The sequence below is a fragment of the Crocuta crocuta genome, unplaced genomic scaffold (genome assembly GCF_008692635.1).
Source record: "Crocuta crocuta isolate KB4526 unplaced genomic scaffold, BGI_CrCroc_1.0 scaffold506, whole genome shotgun sequence".
Taxonomy (NCBI): Eukaryota; Metazoa; Chordata; class Mammalia; order Carnivora; family Hyaenidae; genus Crocuta; species Crocuta crocuta.
Window position 1 is genome coordinate 2140217 of NW_027528991.1, and position 8170 is coordinate 2148386.

At 40.9% G+C, this 8170-nt stretch overlaps 1 protein-coding gene across 2 annotated transcripts in view; it reads left to right on the forward strand.

The window, feature by feature from the left end:
• Nucleotides 1-8170, forward strand: part of UNC93A (unc-93 homolog A) — a 36703-nt gene that overhangs the window by 1854 nt on the left and 26679 nt on the right. The window contains exon 1 of one of the 2 annotated variants that reach the window (XM_077757369.1): nt 1100-1186. The exons of the other annotated variant lie outside the window; for it this stretch is intronic. The gene's annotated coding sequence lies outside the window, so the exon portion shown is untranslated. Of the gene's footprint in view, nt 1-1099; nt 1187-8170 lie in introns of those variants that run through there. 2 annotated transcript variants of the gene reach the window in all.

Consider the following 8170-nt stretch of genomic DNA (forward strand, 5'->3'; position numbering starts at 1 on the left):
CGCCTGCCCCCCCCGCCCGTCTCACTTCCAGGCCAGCCTGCCCCTCCGAGGCTTCATGTGCTTTCAAACACTTGTGAATTGATTAAGAGAATGCTCTGTGAGACCAGGGAGCAGAGAATATAAATTGCTCTTCCTGAAAAAAAAAAAAAAAAAAAAAGANACATTTATTTCCAAAGTGTAAGAATTCCAAACTTAAGCAACAATTTGCTCCATTCCTTACATACACATTCTTTGTCTGTATCCGATGAAAGTGCAAGTAATGACTATGACAAATTTCAATTTGTGTGGTGCTGCTTTTATTAACAATGATATCAGGTGTAAATGTCAAGAAAATTGACATTAATGTGCTTCCAGAAGCAATTTCCTTAAATTAAATCCCTGATTAGACTTCCCTAGAATGAAAGCTATCCTCAGCTTCTTAGCTGGAAGTTTGCTGATTTAAAAGGCCATCTTCTAGGACTCCCCACTCTGGGAGCTTTCAGGGAGCTCGGGGTCAGCCAAACAGCGGCACCTAGTGGCTGGGAACACCTCCCACCTGTCAAACCCCACGGGCCTCTAGAACATTCATTGCCTCAGCTGGTGTGCCAGACACTGAGTCTTTCACCTTAATACTCAGTAAGCGATCATGAGGACTCAAGCAGAGCTACAAAATCATCTTTTTTTCCCTCCAAGTGATAAGGAAAATGTTAACTTTAAAGAAAGGGGTGATTACGGGTATTTTTGACACCCGAAAGGCATCAGCCATTTGAGCCTCACTCCGGCCTGGGGTTCACAGTTCCAATTATGCGTTTTGCCAACAATGTTGAAACTGGCTGACAAGTCAAGACAGCTTTCTGGAATTTTCCATTCTTGTCCCAGTCGCAACCGCATACCTGCAGGAGTGTGTCGATTAGTGAGCACACACCTCTGAGGCTGGGTTCCTCCAATTACGAGGAACACGTTGTGGGCCTCTCTAAACCTTCCTCATCACAGGCACAGCCCGGGCACGGCCCTGGTGGACATCTCTTAGGAAATATGCTGGGATGACATCACTAAGATGACAACATAGGCTGTCCTGACTTCACTCCCTCTCACAAGAACCACTCACATTCTTCCAGAACGACACCACTGAGAGAGTCCCGGGACAGGGCAGTGAGGCTGAGGCACCGCCTGCACCTCAGAGGCCAGGACATCCTTCCTCAGCAGGGTAAGAGAAGCGGCCACACGGCCACCTGCTGGCCACGCTGCCCCTCCCCCAGGCCAGCACAGCCCCAGGAGGAGAGGTCTCCCCTGAGCCTCTGGTGCCCCCAGTGGGAAAAGGGAACCCGGGTGACAACTAGGCTCCCCGCCATCGTGAGTCATTTTGTGGGAGCCCCCAATCTGATATCATCCCATGGGGGTTGCGGGGGGATGTGAGGAGCTCAGCCACTGGGAAAGGGACTATGAGGGAGAAGGGGGAAGGGCTTGCAACAACACTTGGATCTTGACAGCCAAGTTCGTATCTGCTGCGCCCAAGCAGTATCTCAACAAGAGGTCTTGTTCCTCGGCAAAACTGCAACAGTGAGGGGCACGGTCTGAGAGGGGGGCCGGGTGGGATACAGATCCGCCTGATTCAGATCCCCAGACGAGGATCCCACCAGCCCTGGAGCCCAGTTCGCCCGTGCCCAGGCAAGGAGCTGAGTCACAGCCCCGCTCACTGCGGAGACTGTCCTGTAGCCCCGTCGGAGCGGAAGGGCTGGCACCCAGTCCTGGAAGCCATGCAGCCCGGTGCTGTCAAGCCTAGAGGCTGGCGGGCTGGCCGAGCTGATGGCCCCCCAGAAGGCCGGTTCTGAACGTGGAGGCTTCCTGTGCTGCACACAGCAGGGAAATTAATACACAGCCAAGACCCAGGGCAGCTCCCAGCCCCTCCGAACCACACTGCCTATTTGGGAAATCGAGAGTAACCAGGAGCATCTTTTCCTCTTCCCGCCCAGGCATCGGGGCTGAGACACAGCCCCATCCACTGTGCAGAGTCTTCCAGCCCCATATAAACAGAAGGGCTGGGGCAACTCCTGGAAGCCGTGTGACTCAGCAGCACTAGAGCAGCGAGAAGGGCAGACAGAGCCAGTGATTCGCAGAGCAAAGCTAGTGACCCTGTTCTTCCAGGGAGCTTGGGGCGTGGGGTGGCCTGAGTTACCATAAAGAACAAAGAACTTCACCAGCTGTAGAGCTGCCGTTCCTGGACGTCCCTGCACATCTGACTCACGGCCCCGCTCATCACTGGATACAGCTTTCAGCCTGTCAGACCAGGGAACCCAACTAAAGCACAGGGAAGCCGCGTAGCCCATTCAACGGTCCTATGCTCAGCAGCTCTTGAACAGAGAGCCCAGCCTGTGACCTCCCCCATCTGCGGAGCAAACCAGTGGCCTCACCGGGTCAGAGAGTTGTGGCCTGATTCAGGCCCCCAACCCATGAGCTGTGCAGGTCCTGGCCCTGTGGCCCTGCCGAGGCAGGGAACTAATTCACAGCCCCATCTGGTACTGAATATAGTACCCAGTCCCGGCCAGCTAGTAAATCTGACCAGAGTCCAGCCAACCACAGAGCCCGTCCTGCAGCCTCACGTGGGTAGGGAGCCAAACCAGCAGTCCTAGCCAACAGTCCTCAGCCAGCAGCACAGGCCCAGCTCCCACCCACAGAGCTGGAGAAGTTGCCCTGCCCAAAATAGCCCGTAATAGTAGGGCCGGTCTGCCCAGGGACATTCCCAGCAGACACACCCAGAAACTCAGATGGAGCTGACTGCTGAAGAACTGTCTCGGCCAAAGCAAAGCTGTAAGGTCTACAAGAAGAGCTCAGTTACTCAAAGGCACAGATACCAGTGTAATGAATCAAGGATCATGAAAAATCAGGTCAATATTGACACCACCAAAGGAAGCCAATACAGCTCCAACTACTGACTCTGAAGAAATGGCTATCTATGAACCATCAGACAGAGAACGCACAATAATCCTCTTAAGGAAGTTTAGTGAAGTGCAAGAACACAGACACCCAAACAAAACTAGGAAAAATAATGCATGAACAAACTAAAAAGTTCAACAAGGGATAGTGACCATCAAAACAAGCAAGTAAAATCCTGGAGTAGAAAAATGCAATAACTGAGCTGAAGAATTCAGTAGAAGAGAAGTTTTTTAAAGTAGACTCAGCCATGCAGAATAAAGAATCAGTGAGACGGAGGGCAGGACATTGGAAATTATTCAATCAGAGGAGCAAAAAGATAAAAGAACGAAAAAGAGTGAAGAAAGCCTATGGGAATTACAGGACACAATAAAAAGGAACGATGCTCACTTTATGAAAATAACTGAAGGAAAAGAGGAGAAAGGAAGAGAAAGTATACTTAAAATAATAATGACAGAGAACTCCCCAAACCTGGGGACATGGACATTCAGATCCATGAGGTCCAAACGACCCCAAATAGGTTGAACCCAATTAGGGCTACACTGAGACACATTGTAATTAAATTGTCAACAGTCAAAGACAAAAACAAACAAACAAAATCTCAAAAAACAAAACAAAACAAAAAAACAAAAAACAAAAAAATCCAGAAAACAATTAATAAAATGGAATAGTAAGTCCTTACTTATCCATAATTACTTTAAACATAAAGGGACTGAATTCTTCAATCAAAAGACATAGAATGGTTGAATGGATAAATAACCAAGACCAAACAATATGCTGTCTAGAAAGGGCTCATGTTAGCCTTAAAGATACTCACAGACTGAAGGTGAAGGGATGAAAACAGACATTTCAAGCAAATGGTAACAACAACGAGGCAGAGGTAGGTATATCTGCGCTGTACAAAACAGACTTTAAATTAAAAATGGTAACAAAGAGACAAAGAAGATTGTTAAATGATGATAAAAGGGTCAGTACACTGAAAAGATATAACAATTGTAAATATTTCTGTACTCAACATTGGGACACCTAAATATATACAGGAGAAACTAGCAGAGGTAAAAGGATAAATTAACAGGAATATAATAATAGTTAAGGACTTTAATACCCCATTCTCAGCAGTGGGAAGATCATACAGAGAATCGATATAGAAACAACAGATTTGAACAGCACTATAGACCAAATGGCCCTAACAGACATGTACAGAGCATTCAAATACACTTTCTTTTCAGGTGCGCATGAGCCATTTTTAGGATAAACTATATGTTAGACCACAAAACAAGTCTTAGCAAATTCTAAATGATGGCAATCATATCAAGTATCTTCTCTGACCACAATGTTGTGAAGCCAGAAATCAATAACAAAAGGAAAACTGGAAAATTTATAAATTAAACAACACTCTCCTGAACAACTAATGGATCAAAGAAGAAATTAAAGGAGAAATAAAATTTAAAAAAAAATTTTTTATAGTTTATTTATTTTTGAGACAGAGAGAGACAGAACATGAGCAGGGGAGGGGCAGAGAGAGAGAGAGAGAGACACAGAATCCAAAACAGGCTCCAGACTCTGAGCTGCCAGCACAGAACCTGATGCAGGGCTTGAACGCACAAACTGTGAGACCACGACCTGAGCCGAAGTCAGACGCTTAACCAGGAGCCACAAAATGTTTTTTGTGAAAAACAAAAATGGAAACATAACATATTAGAACTTGTGGGGCACAGGAAAAACAGTTCTAAGAGGGAAGTTTATTGAAATAAGTGTCTATATTAAGAAGCAAAAAGGATCCCAAATAAATAACTGAATTTTATGCTTTAAGGAAAAAGTGAACACGAAGTTAGAAGAAGAAAGGAAATAATAAAGATTAGAGCAGAAATAAATGAAATAAAGAAGAGAAAAATAATAGAAAAGATTAAAGTAAGACTTGGTTCTTTGAAATGATAAAATTCACAAACCCTTACCTAACCAAAGACAAAAGAGAAGGGACCCAAATCAACTAAATTATAAATGAAAAAGGAAACCTTACAGTGGATTCAAAGGATCATAAGAGTCTATGAGGAGTAACTATATGCCAACAAACTGGACAACCTAGAAAAAAATGGAAAAAATGTTTAGAAACATATAATTACCAGGACTAAATAAGGGAGAAATAAAAAATAAGAGCAGACAAATTTCTAGGAAGGAGATTGTAATAAAGAATTTCCCAATGAAGAAAAGCCCAGGACCAGATGGCTTTATTAGCAAATTTTATCAAACATTTAAAGAAGAATTAACACTAATTGTTCTCAAGCTCTTATAAAAAATTGAAGAGGGGAAGATGTTTCTAAACTCATTTTATGAGGTCAGCCTTATGCTGATACCAAATCCAAAAAAGGAAGCTATCAGAAAAACAAACAAACAAAAAGCCTGCAGGACAATATCCCTGATGAATATTGATACAAAATTCTCAATAAAATACTAGCAAGCCAAATTCAGCAGCACAATAAAAGTACTGTTCACCATGATCAAAAGGGATTCACTTCTTGGAATGTGAGGATAGTTCAACACATAAAAATCAATCACTGTGATACATCACATTAATTGAATACAAGAAAAAATCATACAATCATTTCAACAGAGGCAGAAAAAGCATTTGGCAAAATTCAACATTTTTTTCTAAATAAAAACTCTTAATAAATTAGCTATAGAAAGAATCTATCTTAACATCATGAAGACCACAGATGACAAGCCCATAGCTAACATCATGCTCAATGGTGAAAGTTTGACAACCTTTCCTCTAAGATCAAAAAGAAGACAATGGTGCCCATTCTCACCACTTCTGTTCAACATAATACTAGAAGTCTTAGCTAGAGCAATCAGGCAAGAAAAAGAAATACAAGGGATTGGATTAAAAGGGAAGAAGTAAAATTGTCTCTATTTGCAAGTGATATTATTTTATAGAGAAAAAATCCTAAATATTCAACCAAAAAACTATTAAATCTAACCAATGAATTCAGTAAAGTTACAGGATACAAAGTTAGAAAAAACTTTATATGTTTCAACGTACGAAACATATGAATATCAACATATGAAAATCAACATATGAAAGTCAATAGTGTCTTTATATACCAACAAATGTTCACAAAAGGAAATAATTGAAATTTATCTCACAATAGCATCAAAAACAAAATACTTAAGAATAAATTTAAGGAAAAAAAAGAATAAATTTAAGGAGGTAAAAGATCTGTCCTCTGAAAACTACAAGACATTGATGAAAGACATCAAAGAAGACACAAATACATGGAAAAGTATCCCATGTTCATGGATTGGAAGAATTAATATTGCTAAAACGCCAATACTATCCTAAGCCTTCTATAGATTTAAGACATTCCCTATAAAGATTCCAATGGCATTTTTTTTACAAAAGTGGAAAAAATCTCCTAAAATTTATATGGAACCACAAAAGACCCCAAATAGCCAAAGAAATCCTAAGAGCAATGCAGAAAACATCACTCCCTGATTGGAAGCTATATTATAAAGCAGTAGTCATCAGAAGAGCATGGTACTGGCATGAAAACAGATGAATATACCAATGGAACAGACATGGGAGTCCAGAAATAAACCCAAGCATTACACAGTTAACTAATGTTTGACAAGAGGGCCAAGAATACTGAATGGAGAGCGGCGCCTGGGCGGCTCAGTTGGTTGAGCGTCCGACTTCAGCTCAAGTCATGATCTCACAGTTCGTGGGTTCGAGCCCCACATCAGGCTCTATGCTGATGGCTCAGAGGCTGTTTCAGATTCTGTGTCTCCCTCTCTCTCTGCCCCTTCCCCACTCATTCTCTGTCTCTCAAAACTGAATAAATGCTAAAAATAAAAAAAAAAAAGAATACTAAATGGAGAAAAGAAGACAGTCTTTTCAATAAATGGTGCTGGGATAATTGGATATTCACATGCACATTCACATCCCATACCTAACTCAACATGGTTACAGACTTAAATATAAGACCTGCCACCACGAAATGCCTAGAAGAAAACTTAGCAAAAAACCTCCTTGACGTGACTCTAGATAGTGGTGTCTGGATGCGACGTCTACAGCACAGGCAACAAAATAAAAAAATAAACGAATGGGACCACATCAAACAAAACGCTTCTGCTCAGCTAAAGAAACCACCAACAAAGTAAAACAACAACCTATGGAGTGGGGGAAATATTTGCAACCCATATATCTGATAAGGACCTAATATCCAAAATACATAAAGAATGCATACAACTCAATGGCAAAAAAGAATGAAAAACAGCCCAATTAAAAAATGGGCAAAGGACCTTAATAGCCATTTCTCCAAAGAAGATATACGAAAAGCCAACAGGTACATGAATAAATACACACATCTCAAATCATTAGAAAATGTAAATCAAAACTGCAATGAGATGTCACCTTACACCTGTTAGGATAGTTAAAATTAACAACACAGGAAACAAGTGTTGGCGGAGAAAGGGAAGCCCTCGTGCATTGTTGGCTGGAATGCAAACTGGCGTAGCCACTCTGGAAAACAGTATGGAGGTTCTTCAAACCTGGATGCCTGGGGGGCTCAGTCGGTTAAGCATCTGACTTCGGCTCAGGTCGTGATCTCATAGTCTGTGGCTTCAACATCCACGTCAGGCTCTGTGCTGACAGCTCAGAACACGGAACCTGTTTTGTAGTCTGTGTCTCCCTCTCTCTCTCAAAATAAATAAACATTAAAAATTTTTTTAATACTTTAGCCCTTGGATATTATAATCATGTTAACTATTTTTCAGTCATGTTAACTGTTTTTCAAAAGCTGAGCTATGTATCTTGAAGCTCACATTTATACTCTGTTCTTTAAGACCAAAGATTACATCCACATTCTGCACTGTATATATATATATATATATATATACACACACACACACATATATATACAGTTATATATATAACTATACTATATATGTTATATATAGTATAGTTATATATTATATATATGAAATATATATTATATATAATATATATTTCATATATATAATATATAACTATACTATATATAACATATATAGTATAGTTATATATATAACTGTATATATATGTGTGTGTGTGTGTATATATATATATATATATACAGTGCAGAATGTGGATGTAATCTTTGGTCTTAAAGAACAGAGTATAAATGTGAGCTTCAAGATACATAGCTCAGCTTTTGAAAAACAGTTAACATGACTGAAAAATAGTTAACATGATTATAATATCCAAGGGCTAAAGTATTAAAAA